The sequence below is a fragment of the Pelecanus crispus genome, chromosome 14 (assembly GCF_030463565.1).
Source record: "Pelecanus crispus isolate bPelCri1 chromosome 14, bPelCri1.pri, whole genome shotgun sequence".
Classification (NCBI taxonomy): domain Eukaryota; kingdom Metazoa; phylum Chordata; class Aves; order Pelecaniformes; family Pelecanidae; genus Pelecanus; species Pelecanus crispus.
Genome location: NC_134656.1, coordinates 16874585 through 16893857, shown reverse-complemented (window position 1 = coordinate 16893857; position 19273 = coordinate 16874585). Strand labels below are relative to the sequence as shown.

At 47.4% G+C, this 19273-nt stretch overlaps 1 protein-coding gene across 3 annotated transcripts in view; it reads right to left on the bottom strand.

Moving 5' to 3' along the window:
• ITCH (itchy E3 ubiquitin protein ligase) overlaps nt 1-7478 on the bottom strand; it is a 64514-nt gene extending 57036 nt beyond the window's left edge. For 2 of the 3 annotated variants that reach the window (XM_075721434.1, XM_075721435.1), the window contains exon 1: nt 7416-7447. The gene's annotated coding sequence lies outside the window, so the exon portion shown is untranslated. Of the gene's footprint in view, nt 1-7415 lie in introns of all 3 variants that reach the window. The other variant, XM_075721436.1, reaches the window with a different exon arrangement.
• Between the last annotated feature and the right edge of the window lie 11795 nt (nt 7479-19273).

Sequence of the window (19273 nt, the reverse complement as noted above, 5' to 3'; positions counted from 1 at the left end):
TCCAAAAAATGTAATGGAACTGAGAATTTCTGGGGGAAAAAAAAAACCCAACCCTGAGATTATTTAATAAACACTGAGGTATCGGAAAGTCCACTATGGGTCACTACCTTTTTTAAAACTGCGAACTGCTGCAAGCAAAATCTTGAGTTCCAGAGGAATCTTCTTCATGTTTTCTAATTGCAACAGAAGCCCATCCCCTCCTTCCTAGGAATCTTTGTCAAGTAACCAGATGGCAACATGAAAGCATAGCCAGGAGTGGACAACACAACCATCCCAATCCTGCAAAATGCAACTGCTTGCTACACTCCAGCTCATGCCTCTCTGAAAAATAAAAACAGCAACTATAGGAAAAGGACGGCTTAGAACTGCACCACTACTTCAATATTCTCAGCACTTCCATTTAACTTGTTTTTTGTGGGGCTGCCCTAAAACCCCTCTTCTGAAAACTGGGGTTACCCGAGACTTCCGACTGTAGTAATAAATAAAATTCTTGAAGTTTCAGCCTTATGTCCTAGATCTTCCGTATGAAGAACTGACAATTGCACATTTAGAAAAAGAACAGGATTATCTCCTAACAACAAACGTGAATTGCATCCTTCCCTGCAGCGGGGTTGGGCTAGGTGATCTCTAAAGGTCCCTTCCAACCCAAGGCATTCTATGATTGTATGATCCTTCAATTTGAAGGGAATCGCCATACTGCAGGGATACAAAGCTCACAGGTCTGTGAAGAAGCTTAGAACTGTCTCCTAAACTAAAACGTGACAGCGAGCCAGAGGTAACCGTACAGTAAGAGCGACGGCAGCACAGTCGCTGCGGCTATCAGGGGAGCGCAGGGGGCGAGTTCTACCCTGGCAGCTTGATGTGGCTGCAGGAGCGGTCCCACCTTCCCCTGGACGCTCCACCCAGCCGCGCAGCCCTTCCCTATCTTTGTGCCAATTCTACTGCTAAACTGACACTCACTGACCTGCTTAAAGTTAGTAAATCTTGGGGGGGGGGGGGGGGGGGGGAAGCCTAGAGACCCTGATAACTGTAAAAAAAAATTTTTTTTTTTAAATAAAATAGGCATACTTTGCACACCCTGACAAAGCATTCCATACAAGGACTGTAATTCAGTGTAAACACACTTATTACACCATACACACACCCCTTCACAGCTTACCTGTCCATGCATTACATGGCAAACCAAAAAGGTACTCATATACTGGAGTAAAAGTAAAGGCCCACAGGGTTATAATGCTGTGTAATGACCTTCTTAATCAGCAAAGCATTCTTCCAGATGTAAACCCTGAGTCTAAGTCACATGAGGAGTTCTGACAACTGTTCTTCTAAATTTTCTCCAGACACTTTTTTTCTATTTAGTTTGTAATACATAAGAACCTCACCGTGTTTGACTAAGTCATGAAGGCAGAAATGGAAAATACAAAGTGCAGAGTTTACTATTTTAAAAATAGGAAGTGAAATTCCAAAAAGCAAAGAAATCTCAGCTGTGGCACAGGCTTTCTCTCATAATAGATCCTCTCCCTATCATTACCACATCCTCCACCCTTAACTGTGAATTTCATTTTGTTGGTTATCTTCTATACTCAAATGTACAGTTCAGTCACGAGAAAGTTCACAGCTTTGAAGTGAACACACATTAGTCTGAAAGCATTTTCACCTCTAATGTCACCATCAGGACAGTACTATTTTGTTCAGACCTTCACGTCCCAGATGAAAGCAAGACTCTCCTTAAATGTTATCTTTTGCTTTAATAACTTGAATTGTCACTAATGCCTTAAAAGTCTTGTAGTTCTGTGGGCCTGATGAGGGGTGGAAAGGAAGGGAAAGGAAAAAAAAGTAATGATATGCCACACCTCACAGGATTATACTTAAAACCTTGAAACCATCAAGAATACCTAAATAAACCACCAGCAACGTCAACAGGTTTCCACACAGAGCAAATCCACTTGCCCCAATTAGATTTCAGAACAGGGGTTAAATACACCGATTCGACGGGTGCACAAAAAGAAGAACGAGAGCACCATTGCCTTGTGGTAGCTCATTCATTGACCTGAACTAGATTTGGTTCAGGCAAATTTGAACAAATGCAGCACTGCTCTGGAAATTGGTCATTCTAATATACAGCACACGCCACGTTTGCAAAAGTCAAAAAAGTATTCTAACGTCTTACTGGTAAAGTCAATTTAACTAGCACAAAATGGAGTATATGCCCATTATCTGCCAAAGTACTGCCCACTGATCCTAAGTTTTCCACTGTATCTTTAGGTGATGAATCTAATGGAATCAGAAATGTCACACATGGCCAGTATTTACTAAACAGCACAATGCAAAAAAAACCCCTGAAAACACAGGTGACAGCTATTTAGTTTGGATAGCGATAGAAACTTTTTCAATGTAGAGTGAGGTGGTCAGAGTGTTTTCCCAAACTTTCAGCATTTCTCCCCTCTTTCCTGTTATCATTATACACATTATTCCCCTTCAAACAGCTGGAATAAGAAGCTGCTTTGAAGTCGGCATCATTGATGACAACACATGCCCTGAATGAATCGCGTACATTTAAGAACAGAAGCAGCCTTGCTATCCTTATACAAAAAACAAGTCAGGGTCACACTGTTACTTTTTATCTTTCAAGCTCCTGTATTTTCTTTTTTCTCACTTCCTTTATAGAGTGAAGTGCCCTTGATATGCAGGATCACCCCAGGAGGCCTTAACTTGAATAGATAGGAAAGGTGGTGTGTTCAACTTCAGGTAAAATCTCGTGAAAATATGCAGCTCATCGCTTTCACAGAAGTCAGCAAGCCTGGTTCAAGATTAGACCAAACACATTATCACCTTACGAACATTTATATATATTAATCGCCACATTTTTTATCTAGTCTCTGAAATGATATATTTACAGCAGTAGGAAATACACACATACATATACAGGCAAGGCACATACACACTTGCAGAGGCAAGCCCTATGAAGGGGAATTAAATCAGAGTGACCCAAAGGTCAGTTAATTCGGGCTCTGACAAGCCAAAGTAAAAAAAACAACTTTAAAGTTGAGGAATCCTTAGAAAGAATGAACTCACTCTATCTAGCTGCTTTGCAAATAAATCAAGAGAAGAGCAGCTCATGGCACTGGCAGAGCAAAAATTAAGGTGTCAGAAAAGTACAAATCAGTATTTGGAGCAACAGGTCTTAATCCATTCAAATGTTTATGAAACCAGCAGCAAAGAAATACAAATTTGGATATCTGACCACTCTAACTGTCAAGCAAGAGTAATGATTATTAATAGATAATTAAAAGACAGCTAGCACTGGGGATATGAGCAGGCACTAGGGATTGATACTGACAAAAAGCACGTTAAAAATTAACACAATCCACTCTTCCGTGTCTCCGTACATACTCTTCAACTTGCTCAGCATCCAGTCGTCTTTAGCTTTTTTCACTGTACTGGAGAAGGCAAAACTAAAAGGGGCAGTAACACTCACCAATGACTTGCACAGGCAAAAGTTCCATCACAATCATGTGAAACTGAAGGACTCGGAGACCATTTTATTTTTAAGTAAATGAACATGCTCCCAGACACAAATTTTATATTCTTGATGGATATTTCACTGCAAATGGCTATCCATTCAATGAATTAATAAGTCAGAACCAGATTACAGACCTGTCTGTACTATGTCTTTTTCTACTCAAGATTGCTTTAAACCTTAACTGATCTTTCTTTTCCTTAGTATTAAACTTTAAAAAGATTACCAGGTATCTAGCTAATACTAAGAGAGAAAAAGTATGTCTAGAGGCTACCCTTGGCAAAAAGCTAGACCTATAAAGAACAGAAAACAGAGAGCATAAAGATTTTATAGAGGCTGATATTAAGACCCTCTTCTTGAAAGCTCCAGCTTCCATATCATGACCTACCCGATCCAAAACCCAACACCCATTTCGGGTAACAGGTAAGTCACCTAACTTTTACTTCTTGATTAAAAACAGGGTTCCTGACAATAAAGCTTTTAACAATCCACCTGAAGAGAATAGGCCTTTTCTTGCTCAACAACAATACCATCTGAGTCTAAGCTCTGAGCTTCAAAATCAATGATCTAAACGCAAGCACGTAAGTAGTTCTGCTCATGACTGAAACGGGCCTCTGCTACCAGCACCGTTCAGAATAGCTCAAGCAGGTGGGTGGAAGGCAGGCATTATCGGTTTCTAAACGGGAGGACTGTAATAAAACTTTCTTATTTTAAAAAAAGAACAGCATATTAACGTACTGCCAAGTTTTAAAAAACAATTTGAATAACCAGCGTAACAAGATCTAGCATCGTGTTTCCTCGGGGTGGGGGGGGTGGGGAAAATATCTGCCCTTGATGTTTTACCAGGAGGTTTGTTCTGTGCCCCAGTATAGTAAAAGTAGAAATTCCAGGCATAACTTAAGAACTGGTCACATGAAACAGGGCCTAATTCTTTAAAATGCTCTTTCCCAGTTTGTTACAACACTTTTATTTCTATTAAATGTAATTCACAATTCTTACACAGAAAAAGATCAATCCTTCAACTGCAGCAACTCTGCACTACAGTAAGTAAAACCCAAACGCCAGTCACTTACAGGAAATGCTCGAGTTCTTACTGCTTTATCCTTCAGATGAGAGGGATCAAGAAGAAAAACTACCTTTCCCTCTCCAAAATGTGGACACAGAATTAGCTCAGGTAACAGTCAAACCAAGCCCAAGAAGGGTTGCCTAAAACCTTTAAAAATACTCAATTTATGAGACAGTAAAAAGTAAGTAACTAGAAAAACAAAATACTCCCAAGCTAGACTATAATCATGGCTTGTCTACTTTGTCTTCTGAGGTGAGCACATACTTCAAAGCACTTCTATAGTTGGGCAAAGTACGGTTACAGTAAGCAACTGAGGCAAATACTCTCCTCCAGGTTATGCACAGGTATTCGCTTTCCGCAGGTGTAAGGGCACAAAGTAGTTCCCTCAATTACATATAAGTACAGCAGACTGGCAAAGATTAGAACATTACCCGAACATAACTGGACAGCCAAACAAAAAGGCTTAAAAATAAACAGCAGCGATAGCACTCCCAGAAGCTTCACCATGACCATTTGCAAGGGGTTTTTCTTCTCCTCTAACCCTGTAGACTCTTTTCCTTGCTTTTAAGCAGAAATCAAATTGGTTTTGCTGCAACATGAAAAGCACTTTGCTATGGCTGAATGTTTACCACTTTGTTTAAGCCACTTAAATTTACAAAAGATGTTTGTTTAGATGCTACCATGCTGTTAAGAAGCCATTTATCTACTGTATATGCTGTAAAATAGAAAAAAAATTAATTTTGTACATTTCTCATGAAACATATTGGCTTATTTACTCTGTAGTTAACTTCCTCGAATGATTCTGAAATTTAGAAATGAAACAAGACAACTTTGTATTTCAGGTCTGTTTTACCACAGAAGAAAAAAAACTTCAAAAAGGGAGAGAAAACTGAGGGAAGAAAATGAGGTGATGCTGCTTAACTAATAAATTCATATAAATAATCTTCTCTCAATCTCTCTTAAGCCCCAAAATAACTGTTTAATCTGTAAGGAGCTTTCAAAGTTAGCACTCAGAAGTCTCAGTTATTTTCCACTGCAACATCATCTTTCACATGTACTGTATCAGTTCTTTGTTTCAAAGACAAGAAAATTCACTTTGGGTCAGAATGCTACATATTACTGCAGTGATCGCTTGCAGGTGAGCGCAGTCAATGTAGTGATTAAAACTCTCAGCCAAACCACAACTAAGAATGCACACTAGGCCAAGTTCAGATTTAAGTGGCCATAGCAAAGAGCAATGTAACTGTAGTTAAATTAGAACTGCTTTGGACTTTCGCTGTAAGAAGAGAGAAAAGAATTTAAATTTGGTTTTTCAAATAAGATTTTTTTTTTTAAAGCATTAAAAACCTCAGAACCAAAGACAGCTTGCAGTTCATGTTTCATTCCGAAACATCTATGCCTTTTTTCAGGTAAATACAAGCAAGCACTAGCTGGATCTACTGTCATTCTCTCAACACAGAATGTCAGTGGTCTTACAAACATCGCTCCGGATTGCTCTCCTTTTCTCTTTGAAAAGAATGAGTGGCAGGGTAGCAGAGACCACACAAAACAATGAGAAACTCACTGAAATAAGCAGTAATATATGGGGAAAAGATGGTCTAAAGATACCCTGGTTTCCGATTTCTTCAATTCCAACTAAGCTATATAGGTAAGTTTTGCTGGGGATATTTTCTGAAGCTTCAAGGATAAAGGATGCCACACAAATGACAACAGATACCCCAACTGCTACACCTGCCCTTCTCTCTGCATCACACACAGACCTGAAGTTCTTTTGTCAATTTAACATCACAAATTACAGCTATTAAAAGATGCTGAATTCTTGGATATCAAAGCCAGTTAGGTAAAGGCACCCTCTAACACCCTCTTCTGCTTTTATCTGCATACTATTGCCACACAAGGTCAAAGACACGCTGTTTGGAAGCGGGAGTGTTAACGCAGCTAGAACTTGTACGTGTTTCCAAAATAAAGCAGTGGCACCAGCATTGCCATTCTGCTGTGTTTACAAGAGGGACCACAGTTCAGTACAAACCTCCAGCTACAGGCATGCTTTATCGCTGGGAAACATTACTTCCAGGCACGGCTGTACCCTGGCAAGACAAAGGCAGCGAAGCCTCGCACAGCGGCTGCAGCAGCCTCACCTGGAAGGGGACCCCAGGGCGGAGGGGACGCTAAAATCTTAGAGAGGGCTAAATGCAAAGGCTGGAAAGAGGGCTGTGCTACGGACTGCCGGAAGGCAAAGCCTCCGACGGGAGCGAATCCCCCGGGCCCTAGGAGGGCGAGGGTTTAGAGGCTGGTCTCCGAGGCCAGGAGCCTGCACAGGATGGCAGGGTCCCACCGGGGAGGGGAGGCTCACAGCGCCGGGAAGACTCGGGCAGCGCCGCGGAGCTGGGGGAGCGGGAGCCGGGCAGGTGCCCCCAGCAGCCGGGGCGGGACAGGGCTCGGCAGCGCAGGGCGGCAGCGCCGGAGAAGGGGCGGCGGGGCCGGGCAGCCCTCGCAGGGGAGCGCCGGGGTCCCGGCACCGCCGCCCCGTCCAAGGAACGACGCCGCCGTCCCAGCCCGGCCCCCGGCCCGAGAGCTGCCCCCGCCGGGGCCCGGGGAGGCGGCGCGGCGCGGGGGCCTCCCTCAGCGGGGCCCTCCCGGGGGCGAGAAGCCCCTCAAGAAGCCAGGCCTACGCCCGCCGGGGTCCCCCGCGCCCCCCGCCTCCACGCCACGGCCGCCCGCAGCTGAGGAGAGCGGCGGGGCCGCCGCGCCGCGACCCGCCCGTCCCCACCGCTACCGCCGCCTCCTCCCTTCCGCCCTGCCCGCGGCGCGGAGCCCCGCTCCCCTCACCGGGCACGGCGGCGTAGCAGCTCCTCCGTCCCTCGGCCAAGATGGCAGCCGCTCCCCGCCCGACCTGAGGCAGCGACTTCACAAAGTCGGGCGCGATCTGCGCAGGCGCCGAGGCCCTGAGCGGCGCCCGGCGCCTACGATTCCCGGCGAGCTCCGCGCCGGCACCGCGCATGCTCCCGGCGGCCCGGAGGGACGGGGCGGGCCCGGCGCGGGGGGCTCGGCCCCGCTGCTCGCCCTGCGGTGTGGCCGGGGCCGCGGTGGCGGTGGCGGGGCCGGGGCCCGCGGCGGATGCGATCGCCCGGCGGCAGCACTCGGTTGCCAGCCAGGCCCGTGCGCTGGTGGGGCTGCCCGCAGCAGAGGCAGCCGCTGGGCCCGGCCATGCCCGCGCCTCCCGCCGCAGCCTTCCGGGCCAGGGCCCTGGCGAGAACCGTCCGCGCATACACACCCACAGACTGTCGAAATACAGAATCCTTGAGTCGTTTAGGTTGGAAAAGACCTTTAAGGTCATCCAGTCCAACCATTAACCTACACTACCAAGTCCACACTAAGCCAATCAAGGCTAGACCAGACTGAACCATGTCCCCAAGTGCCACCTCTGCCCGTTTTTTGAACACTTCCAGGGATGGGGACTCCACCACCTCTCTGGGCAGCCTGTTCCAATGCTTGACCACCCTTTCCGTAAAGAAATTTCTCCTAATACCCAATCTAAACCTCCCCTGGCGCAGCTTGAGCCCATTTCCTCTCATCCTATCGCTAACTACTTGGGAGAAGAGACCAACACCCACCTCGCTACACCCTCCTGTCAGGCAGTTGCAGAGAGCGATCAGGTCTCCCCTCAGCCTCCTCTTCTCCAGGCTGAACACCCCCAGCTCCCTCAGCCGCTCCCCACCAGCCCTGTGCTCCAGACCCTGCCCCAGCTCCGCTGCCCTTCTCTGGCCACGCTCCAGCACCCCAATGTCCTTCTTAGAATCATAGAATCATCGAATCGTTTAGGTTGGAAAAGACCTTTAAGACCATCCAGTCCAACCATTAACCTACACTACCAAGTCCACTCTAAACCAATCAAGGGTAGACCAGACTAAACCATGTCCCCAAGTGCCACATCTACCCATTTTTTGAACCCCTCCAGGGATGGTGACCCCACCACCTCTCTGGGCAGCCTGTTCCAATGCTTGACTACCCTTTCCGTAAAGAAATTTCTCCTAATACCCAATCTAAACTTCCCCTGGTGCAGCTTGAGCCCATTTCCTCTCATCCTATCACTAACTTCGTGGGAGAAGAGACCAACACCCACCTCACTACAACCTCCTTTCAGGTAGTTGTAGAGAGCGATGAGGTCTCCCCTCAGCCTCCTCTTCTCCAGGCTGAACACCCCCAGCTCCCTCAGCCGCTCCCCACCAGCCCTGTGCTCCAGACCCTTCCCCAGCTTCGCTGCCCTTCTCTGGCCACGCTCCAGCACCCCAATGTCCTTCTTAGAATCATAGAATCATCGAATCGTTTAGGTTGGAAAAGACCTTTAAGATCATCCAGTCCAACCATTAACCTAACACTACCAAGTCTACTCTAAACCAATCAAGGGTAGACCAGACTAAAAATTGTAGTGAGGGGCCCAAAAATGGACACGGCATTCGAGGTGCGGCCCCACCAGCGCCGAGTACAGTGTTTATATATACGTACACTCACACTACAGCAAAAATGGTTGGTCATCAGGGCAACCCTGCGGGCCAGGCTCACGGTCCTCTGAAGTTGCCCGAATACCCTAACGAACCTGTGGCCCTCCACGGCGCTGGGTTGCCACAGGAACACTAATAACTGGAAATTTCTGACGGCGCAAAGGGACCTAGCGCGTAATCCCGGTTTCTACCAGTCAAGCAACTGGGACACCGCTGGCGGCAGTGCAGGCTTTGTGACACACGCAATTAAGGTTTTGCGGTTTTAATGTCTCCACTGCAGATACTTAAGCTATTGATACTGCTTAACCTTTACATCAAACCTTCCTTGTTTCAAGTGTATTTTTTCTTAACCAGAACGCGCTCTTGTGTAAGTGAATACATGGAAATGACAACGCACCTCCTCTTTTGACAGTGAGGAACGAGAGAGAGTTCAGTTTCCATGCACTGAAATCAGAGAAAAGACTCCTTCGTTTTCAAAGAGTGGGAGAATATCCTCACTAATTTTTCAGGAAAATTACATACTTTACAAGGGCAAAGTTTAGCACTTTCTCACGACTGGTAGGAATGTAAAAACCCGTGTTGTCTTCCCTACTTCACGCGTAAACTCCAATAAGAAAGATCCCACAGCTACAATTAAGTGAGCGTTTCTGTTGATGAGGCCTAAGCAAGAAAACGACTCAAATTGTTTTCCCCTAACAGAACAACATGCATGTTTCAATGCCAATTAGCCATCTGTGGTCATGATTGACCAAGGTATAACTTCAAGCACATAACTTCAAGCACAGGAATCACTTTAATTCCGGCTCGGAACAATATATGCTGCTTAGTCAGAGCCTGTGAGTACTGAAAAGTCAGAATTGTGTGGCTTTGCCAGAAAGGTGCGCGTCCCTGGGAAGCAAGTTTGAAGCCAAGGTTACAGACCAGTATAAGAACCAAACTGAACAGCTGAAATAAGTTCTGGAGTTGGTTTTTTTTTTTTTTCTCTGAAGCTTTTTTACGCGCCTTTAAGTCTTTACATGCCTTTACAGATGTTTGACTGCATACACATATATTTACAGTTCCGTATTTAAACGGTCCATTCACATTAATAACAATAAAAATGAGTTCTGCAAGCCTTGCTTAACAGAAATTTCTCTCTCCTGCATCAACGTAGAACAATCTTCACATTCACACTCTTTCAGAGATCATTTTCCCCTGTTAAAAATCATGGCCTCTCAGCAAACTGGAACAACAAATAATGAATTAATGCCAGAACAATGTGGCAAGCACGGATGAATATAATTGAGTGGCAGAAGAGCTATGTATGCAAGATTTTACCTTTCTTTTGTTTGCTTATTTGGGGAAAGGAGGAGACTACTTGATAATTTTCTTTTTCCCTACACTTTCTATAACTACAAGATACACAGGATGAAATTTTCTTGCTGTTCCCTGTCATAACTGTCTATTGACAAGTAAGAACCCCAACAGATTAGGAACATTTGATACAACTGTGCAGGATGATCTAGTACAATGGCTTTTTAGGAAAACTGTGTAGGCTTTATAGCTTTTCAGATATCCTAGGTTTGATATGGTCAAGCAGTGCTTCTGGGAGTTAATTGCTGAGAGATAATATTTAATAATATTCATGATATGTTTTCTGTTCTTTCTCTGTCCAGTCCAGATTTCAAGGTCACCGGGACAGAGATTGTTTCTTGTGGCAAAATATGTATAGCATTTATTCTCAGTTGGGCTATCGTAAGTAACAATATTCAAATCACTAACGCGGTCTTAACTGTGTCATCGCAGCCAGAACTAGCACGCTAAGTTAGTGCTGTTGGTGCTGGGATCTGACTGGGAAACCACTGAGGATAAGGGTCTGTGTGGCAGAGTTGTGTAAATCGCCTCCATGTTTGAATCTTTCATGTGGTAATAAAAAAATACTGCAGGATCGTTAAAATATTGCAATTCTATCAGATTTTTGAGCAGGGGTCTGTAAATGGAGACTGCTCTCTGATACCTCAAAGCCCTAGGCTCCCTCAGCTAGAGGGCTGGGACTAGGCTGCGTAACAGAAGCACCCAACACCCTTATTATTCTGCGGAATAAGGGGCAGGCGGTGGACTCCCACTCAACTTGTTTACCAGGACCCCACCACCTCTTCCACCAAATTGCTTTCTAGGCAGTTGACCCCACGTCCTGCTGAACTGGGGTTACTCCCTCCCAGACACAGAACTATCTTTGACCACCCGCATTTGTCTTTGTTGAGTTTCCTGAGGTTTTTGTCCACCTTCATTTTAGGACCTCAGTCCGCTGGCGCTATGTAAGTTGACAACATAAAGCTGGTCCTGGTACCGAAGAGACCACAGTGACCATCTCTCCATGGAAGCAATTTTGATAGTGTGAATGCTTACCCGCTTTGGGCTAGACACAGCCCCAAGCAAATATCACACCATGACTGTTGCATAGTCATCAGATGCCATCCGCATCCTTTAGCTGTGAAGCTATCTTAAATCTTTAACAGTGGCTTAACACTTCTGTCTGAAGTGTTTACACAGTGAACACTTTGTAAAGCTGTTGATTTACAAATGCAGAAATACCTTGTTTTCACATCAGCTTTCGTTACTGGATTTCAAAGCACTTTATAAAAAAATATAAAGTAAGTCTTCTTATAAGTAAGTCTTCCAGAGCTTTTTGTTAACTAGGCAATTATTGCAGCAAGTGCTTCATATTTTAAAATCAGACTTCTTATCTTGAAATTGTCATCCCTAAAAAGAGAATCTTTGTTGTGCTGCCTTGTTATCAGAGTCTGAATTCATGATTTCACTCATGAAGATAATAGTGTGGTGTCAGAGTGTATCTATTTCTAATTGACTTTAAAATCAGAGTTGATTAAGTTGACTTGGGATTCAGAAAAGTATCAGGAGGAAAAGATAAATTACTTCCTGTTATCTGGAGAAGGAATGAACGAAACCCTCAGGTTGGTGGGAAACTATTATTATTTCCAAGTAATCTAATTAAAGGGTGAAACAAAGACATGCGGCTATTTAATTAAGTACTTTATTACTCAGCTGCTCTACAGTGCATAATCAGAGAACTGGGAGGGAGTGATTAGGTGTCTTGAGAACGGAAATGACACAACCAGGATGCGTAGATGTTTTAAAGGAAGGACAAGATACTGGGAAAATTGTTCCTCTCTTCCCTGTGCAAAAGGCTGAACGTTATTTTTCCCTGGGACTGAAGAACCGTAAATCTGCTGGGGAGTTTTCAGGAAAAGACACGACATGCTGGTGCTGGGATACGTGGAACGCGCCACGCATTTTTTTAACGGACGGCTCTGTCCAGTTCTTGTCTACACAGAGACCTTGCCAGCAGCCTTCAGGCCAGCTGGGCCCGTGGTGAGGCAGCACGGCAGATAGGCAGGGTGCCCACGGGCACCTCTTGCACCCCAGTTACGGCTTTGCTCCCTGGATGCTGCACCCAGGACATTAAGGGACGGGAACACACGCGTTTGCTCAGTGTCAGCGTGAGTTGGATGCCTGCTTCCGCCAGGCTCTCTGAGAAGAGTTTTTGAAATGGAGGTGCTAGTAGAGAGGGAGCCTTTGTCTTGTTTAGACCCAGGTTTATTCCTGTCCCACCCTGATAACCTCCCTCATTTATACAGTTGTAAATTATCTACATCAGAAAGGCTGACTCATCCCCTGAGCGGTTTACCTCCTTGCAAATTGCTCTGGTATAAATCAGCTTGCGTTTCAGAGCTGAACAGATGCTGAGAAAAAGCTATGTAATGTCAAAACTATTACAAAGGGAGAAGGTTCGATGGAAATACCTGGGGCTTGATCCAAAGCCAAATTAAGCTAATGAACTGGTTTCCATTGTGAGTTCTTTAAAAGTCTTTATCAGCTTCAGGGGTCTGTTCCTTCTTTACCTTGTGTAGTCCCTCGTACCAGGATACCCCAATGCCCTCCACTAAAAAGAACAAAACCACCCAAGCTATCAATCCTTTGAGCAGGTCAAGTTGTGCATTTCACTAAGTCCGTCCGTCCCTTGGAGCTGCAGCGTTACACTTCTGCACAAGAACTCTGAACCAAACCTCCAGTCTTGCACTGCAAGGAAGCTAACAGGCCCAGGCTTTGAATATCCCTTGCTGAGTAGTGACCTTGTTCATGCATTCACGCCGTTTATTTCCTCCAGCCTTTCTTCTGCTCAGTGTGCACTAAGTAACTGGGCAGCTGAATTGCAACCTTAAGGTAAGTAACAGCAAGGGGCAGGAAGGTTGCTGTACCAGTCCCATCGCATGCCATTAACATACCAGGTGCAGTGCTCATGATTTCCCAGACTGGATTAAGGGAGAATTTACTTGGTTAAACTTGCTCTACAAGGCTCGGGGCTTGGTCCTCAGTTCGTGTTATGCTCATGCTTGCTATGACTGTGAGAGGGAGGAGAAGATGATGTTGTATTGACTTACCAGCAACCCAGAGCCTCGGGCTCTCAGGGACTGAACCAGCCTCTTGTGCAACAGGCTGGGCCCGGGGATCCTCTAAGAAACAAAACCTGGTGCTTCTTCTCTTGTTGGGGGTATAAGGAAAATAAGGGGCAAGAAGTAAAATTAGCTCAAACCTCCCTTCATGCTAGTTCCTTTATTATCTTCCAGCTCTTGCTTCAGTTCATGCTTGCACTGGGTGTACAGACAGCATGTTCACAAGTAAATCATTTCTAGTGTTCTTGCGACAAAACCAGCCTCCTTTTAACCCTTGGACTAACCGTACGCCTCCCAAAAGGCACCAACTTGGTCATATCAAACTCTTACTTAAACGTTGGTAGTCCTCGTCCGCGGGGAAGTCAAAACGAAGGCGCTCTCTGCCCTCTGTTGGGCAGTTAACGATGGGAAGTGGATGGTTCCATCAACACCAGATCAGGACCCCGTACAGCAAAGTCTCTTTCCTGAGGAGAGAGGAGGACAAAGTTAGCTGCGGTGAATCTGGAATGTGTTGAATTCAATATCGCTGGGGCAAATGGTATTATCATCATAATGCTGGTGCTTGCTACAGTAATATAAATGTTGCTGTGGATTGAGACAGCATTCATTGAACAAGATCCCCAGTGGTGCTATTCTGTACTGCTGCACAAGACGACAGCGAGTGGGAAATCGCGTTGTGAAGGACTTTGTGCAAAAACACGAGGCAACACGTCTCAGAGTTTATGCTTGAGGCAGGTGGGGAGAGTTTACGTGCGGCATGAGCTGTAACACATTTGCGAGTACTGTAAGTGTATGTCTATTGTCGTGGTTTAGCCCCAGCCAGCAGCTCAGCACCACGCAGCCATCGCTCACTGTCCCTGCCCCGATGGGATGGGGGAGAGAATCGGAGGAGTAAGAGTGAGAAACACTCCTGGGGTGAGATAAGAACAGTTTAGTAATTGAAATAAAGTAAAATAGTAATGATAGTAGTAACAATAAAATAATAATAATAATGATATACAAAGCAAGTGATGCCCAATGCAATTGCTCACCACCCGCCGACCGATACCCAGCCAGTTCCCGAGCAGCGATCGCTGCTCCCCCGCCAACCCCCCCCCAGTTTCTATACTGAGCATGACGTTACATGGTATGGAATGGCCCTTTGGTCAGTTTAGATCAACTCTTCTGGCTGTGCCCCCTCCCAGTTTCTTGTGCACCTGGCAGAGCATGGGAAGCTGAAAAGTCCTTGACTGGCATAAGCAGCACTGAGCAACAACTAAACCATCGGTGTGTTAACATTCTTCTCCTGCTAAATCCAAAACACAGCACTATGCCTGCTACTAGGAAGAAAATTAACTCTATCCCAGCTGAAACCAGGACATCTATGCTGCCCGTAACAGCACTATATTAAACGCCAATTTAAGGCAACAAGGGCTGTAGTCCACATGGGACCCCTGCTAAGCTAAATTCGCAGTGTGAGTCATCCAGCGTGCATGCAAGAAGGCTGCTGCAACCTTCAGCTGCTGGCTGGGGCCATCACAAGCGGTAAGAGCAAAGCACTTGGAAGATGCCGGCGATGGCATCACTGTTACGACCTTCATTAGGCACCTTGTGACATTTGCCATGATACGATCTAACTGGATCATGAAGCACTGTACCTGCCTCGCTGCCCAGAGTGGCTTGCGCTAGCTGGAACAGGAGTTAGGCAGCACCTCTTTCGTCTGCATCATTCATTATGGGGATTCTTCTTCACTCCTCATCAAACCGCTGTGCAGGGTAGAACAACATTAGTTTCCTAATTCAGGGTGCTCCTGAAAGCTGCCACCACAATATCATAGTGCTTCACAGGCAGAAAGGAATTTATTTTTGCATTGTGTATATAAGTTTGTGGGAAAGTGAAATCATCGTCTGCAGTTTATGGGTAAGGGTGAGCTGAGGTACAGAATGTTCAATCAAATGTTCTCATTATTTGTGGGTACCACTTTGGGACATGCAGGGTTTTTTTTTTTGTCAGAGTATTTGGCATTGTGCTGCTTTTTCTAAGGTCAGTGATGCACTCGGGACTTCAGTCCACGCAGCCTGGCAGAACATTGGTCAAAGAATAGGAAAGAGCAGAGGATGCTTGCCATGGGCACCTAGAAAACGAGTATGCAATTAGGGATCACTCATGCAAAGCCTGTCCGAAGGGACAGAGCCAGCACAAGGGGATGATGTGCTACGCTAGGGATAGAACCCAGCTCTCCATGCTCCCACAGTACTGCGTTTATTGTCAGACCGTTCTTGCCACTCTTCGATACCCATCTTCTACCTGCTGTGACAAATGAAGCCCTGTGGACGGCCTCATTTGCTGTAGATCTCTAATTCACACTCAGCACAGGTACTCCCAGTGCACTGTCAAGTGAGAATCCCGTTGAATCACTGGCATTCTTTTTATAAAACAAGGAATCAGATTGCACAAAATCCTTCTTATAATGTATATAACATCTAAATTGCCCCAGTCAAGCAACAGACTGGCTTTGTATGGAGTACCTGTGTGAAGCATCACCTGTGTTATACAGAAGCTCAGACTGATGTTTTCTCCTGGTCTTGAAATCTACACTATTTCCTAGCCACGCCAGTAAGCCCAATCTTTTTTTAAATATAGTTCTGAAGAAATGTCGCATTCTCATTTTTTTTAAAAAAGCTTTTTTTTTCCCTGAGTTTCACAGCTTTTCAGTGATTGTGAGATATTTAAATTTACAACCCAGAACTTCCCTACTTGAACAACTACAGTAAATGTAACAGTCACAGGATGTATAACATGAATAACATCCTGTTATTGTTCCATGTACTCTGTTAGGTAGTGGGTTTTTGTACTTTTCTGTTCTTTTTCCGGTTCCTTCTTCGCTACATCCTAGTCCCTCCATTTTGTGCCTATCTTGTGTCACCTGGTGTCCCAAATCCACCAGTGCCAGCAACAGTGAAAGGACCGGGGTGTATATGCGTAGTCAAGGCACTGGCTACGTACACGTTAAGATGCAGTATCATACAGCACTATGAGGTGTTAATCTCCTAAATCAGGTCAGGGCAAACCGTGCTGCCAGCATGACTTGTCTTTAAGCACTCCTTATGCGGTTATAAGCGACTGAGAGTATTTTGACAAGCCTTGGACCACCTTCACGCTAGGTGGAGCTGATCTGTCCTAATTTAATAAATCCTGCCAGCTCCCGCCGCCCACCCCTTGGCTCAGCTGCAGTCAGGTGCTGGTCCCCTTCAGCCTTCACAGGGAAGCACGCCTTGAGCAGAAACTAGTGGGAGTTACATGAAACGGTGTCTTTGTTCTGGCCTTGCCCATTAATTTGGGACTGACGTTTTATGTGTAGGGGTTGCTGTGGGTTAGCGCATAACAGGCTGCCCAGAGAGGTGGTGGAGTCCCCATCCCTGGAGGCGTTTAAAAAACGGGTAGATGTGGCACTTCGGGATATGGTTTAGTCTGGTCTACCCTTGATTAGTCTAGAGTGGGCTTGGTAGTGTAGGTTAATGGTTGGACTGGATGATCTTAAAGGTCTTTTCCAACCTAGATGATTCTATGATTCTATGATTCTATAAAGACGTTGACCATGACTGACAAAACGACGATCAGGTTAGCTAGGGAGGCTGCGGGCTGCCACCTAACGCGCGGCACGTTTGGAGCATTTCGTTGCCCTTAGGTCACACCGTATAACAAAGGGCTGTCGGGGAGTCCCCTGTCTGCCCCGTCGGCAGCGGCAGGCGTGCAGGAGCATGCGGAAACTGCGATCTGCCGGCGACACAACCTTGGGGTCTCGGACGAGCAGGCGGGGAACTGCCAAAGCCCGAACTCCTGTCCTGCTGCCGCGAGCCAGCGCATTTGAGCTGTGACAAAAAGGTTGTTGGTGACGCAAGCCGATGACAGCATGACTGACTTAGATGAACCTGTCCCAGGGGAACGGACATGCTGCTGCTTTGGGCATCTTTCGATTTACAGAACTGCTTGGCATGGTACCAGGTGTGCCAGTGCGCCTGCAGCGCTCCGAATATCAGACACAAACGGCCTGCAGCACTCCGAATATCAGACACAAACGCTACCACTTGCACGTCTGCTGGCTGTAGGGCTACGGGTTTCCTACCGGGACTTCTGTCTGTGTGCGCTGTTGACTGTAGAACTGGTCCCTGAAGATCAGCTGCTGCTCAGGTAACAAATACCGAGCCTCATTTACGGGGAGCACTGGGAGCTGGGGTGTCGGGGTGAAGTCTGCAGTGAGAATTCTTTCAAGCTTTGCAAAATAATTCAGTGGGAATTTATGGGGAAGTATGAGGCAATCTTCACTTTTAAGTATTTCACAGATAAGCGGTGTCTTAACACCCTGGTTGTGAAGTTCGCCCCAGTTCATGACTGAGGCTTATGAAAAACGTATTTCAGACGTTAAAGAAGGAGCGACTGCGTGCGTGACCCCTGGGCAAGGCTGAAGCAGGGCTCTGCCTCCTGCCTGTGCGGCGGGCATTGGCTGCGGCCGGGGGCAAGGTCCGGCGGGCCTGCCCGCGCTGTTCCTGCCCTGCACCTGGCGAGCCGGCTGCAGGCTGGCAGGTGGAACAGGCCGCAGCCAAGTCCAAGGTCCGGGCATGGCGCGCCTCACGCTGCGCCTCGGCCCTGCCAGGCCTGCCCGAGCTGTTCGCTGCCCCCGGCCCCGCCGTGGCGGGGCCCTGTCCTGGCTTCGGCTGGGATAGAGTTAATTTTCTTCCTAGTAGCAGGCACAGCGCTGTGGTTTGGATTTAGCAAGAGAAGAATGTTGATAACACGCTGATGTTTTTAGTTGTTGCTCAGTGCTGCTTATGCCAGTCGAGGACTTTTCAGCTTCCCCTGCTCTGCCAGGGGCACAAGAAGCTGGGAGGGGGCACAGCCAGAATAGTTGATCCCAACTGCCCCAAGGGCCATTCCATACCATACGGCGTCATGGGCAGTATGGAAACTGGGGGGGTTGGCTGGGGAGCAGCGATCGCTGCTCGGGAACTGGCTGGGCATCGGTCGGCGGGTGGGGAGCAATTGCATTGGGCATCACTTGCTTCGTATATCATTATTACTATTATTATTATATTGTTATTATTATTATTTTACTTTATTTCAATTATTAAACTGTTCTTATCTCACCCCAGGAGTGTTTGTCACCCTTACTCCTCCGATTCTCTCCCCCATCCCATGGGTAGGAGCAGGGGGGTGAGCGATGGCTGCGTGGTGCTGAGCTGGGGCTGGGGCTGAACCCCGACAGGCCCCGTACGCCACGGAGTCACCGCCTGCCCCGCACACTCGTGGCATCGCCCGCGGAACCTCCCAGGAGAGCGGGCCGGGGCCTGCCGCCTGCTCGGCGCCCACAGCGGCTCCATGGCCCGGCCCGGCCCTGGGGCCCGGGGCCTGTCCTGGCAGCGGTGGCGGGGGGCGGCAGGGCCTGCCTGGCGCGGGTGCGGGGCCGGGCTCCGGGGGCAGGGGCGGCCTCTGGAGCCCGCCGCGGTACTGGGGGGGCGCGGAGGGGCAGCTTCTGGGGACGGCCCAGGCGCCCGGGGCCCCCTCTGGCCGCGGGGGAGGCCGATCCGCGGCCGGCCGGGCCCCGGGAGCCAGGGGACGGCCGGGGAGGGGCGGCCGGAGGGGCGCGGGGCGGCCGGGTGCCCCTGAGGCCGGCAGCGGCCGGGCGCCATCGCGCCGCGCCGCCGCGGCCCGGCCCCGCCCCACGCAGCCGGCGGCGCCGCCTCTACTTAAAGC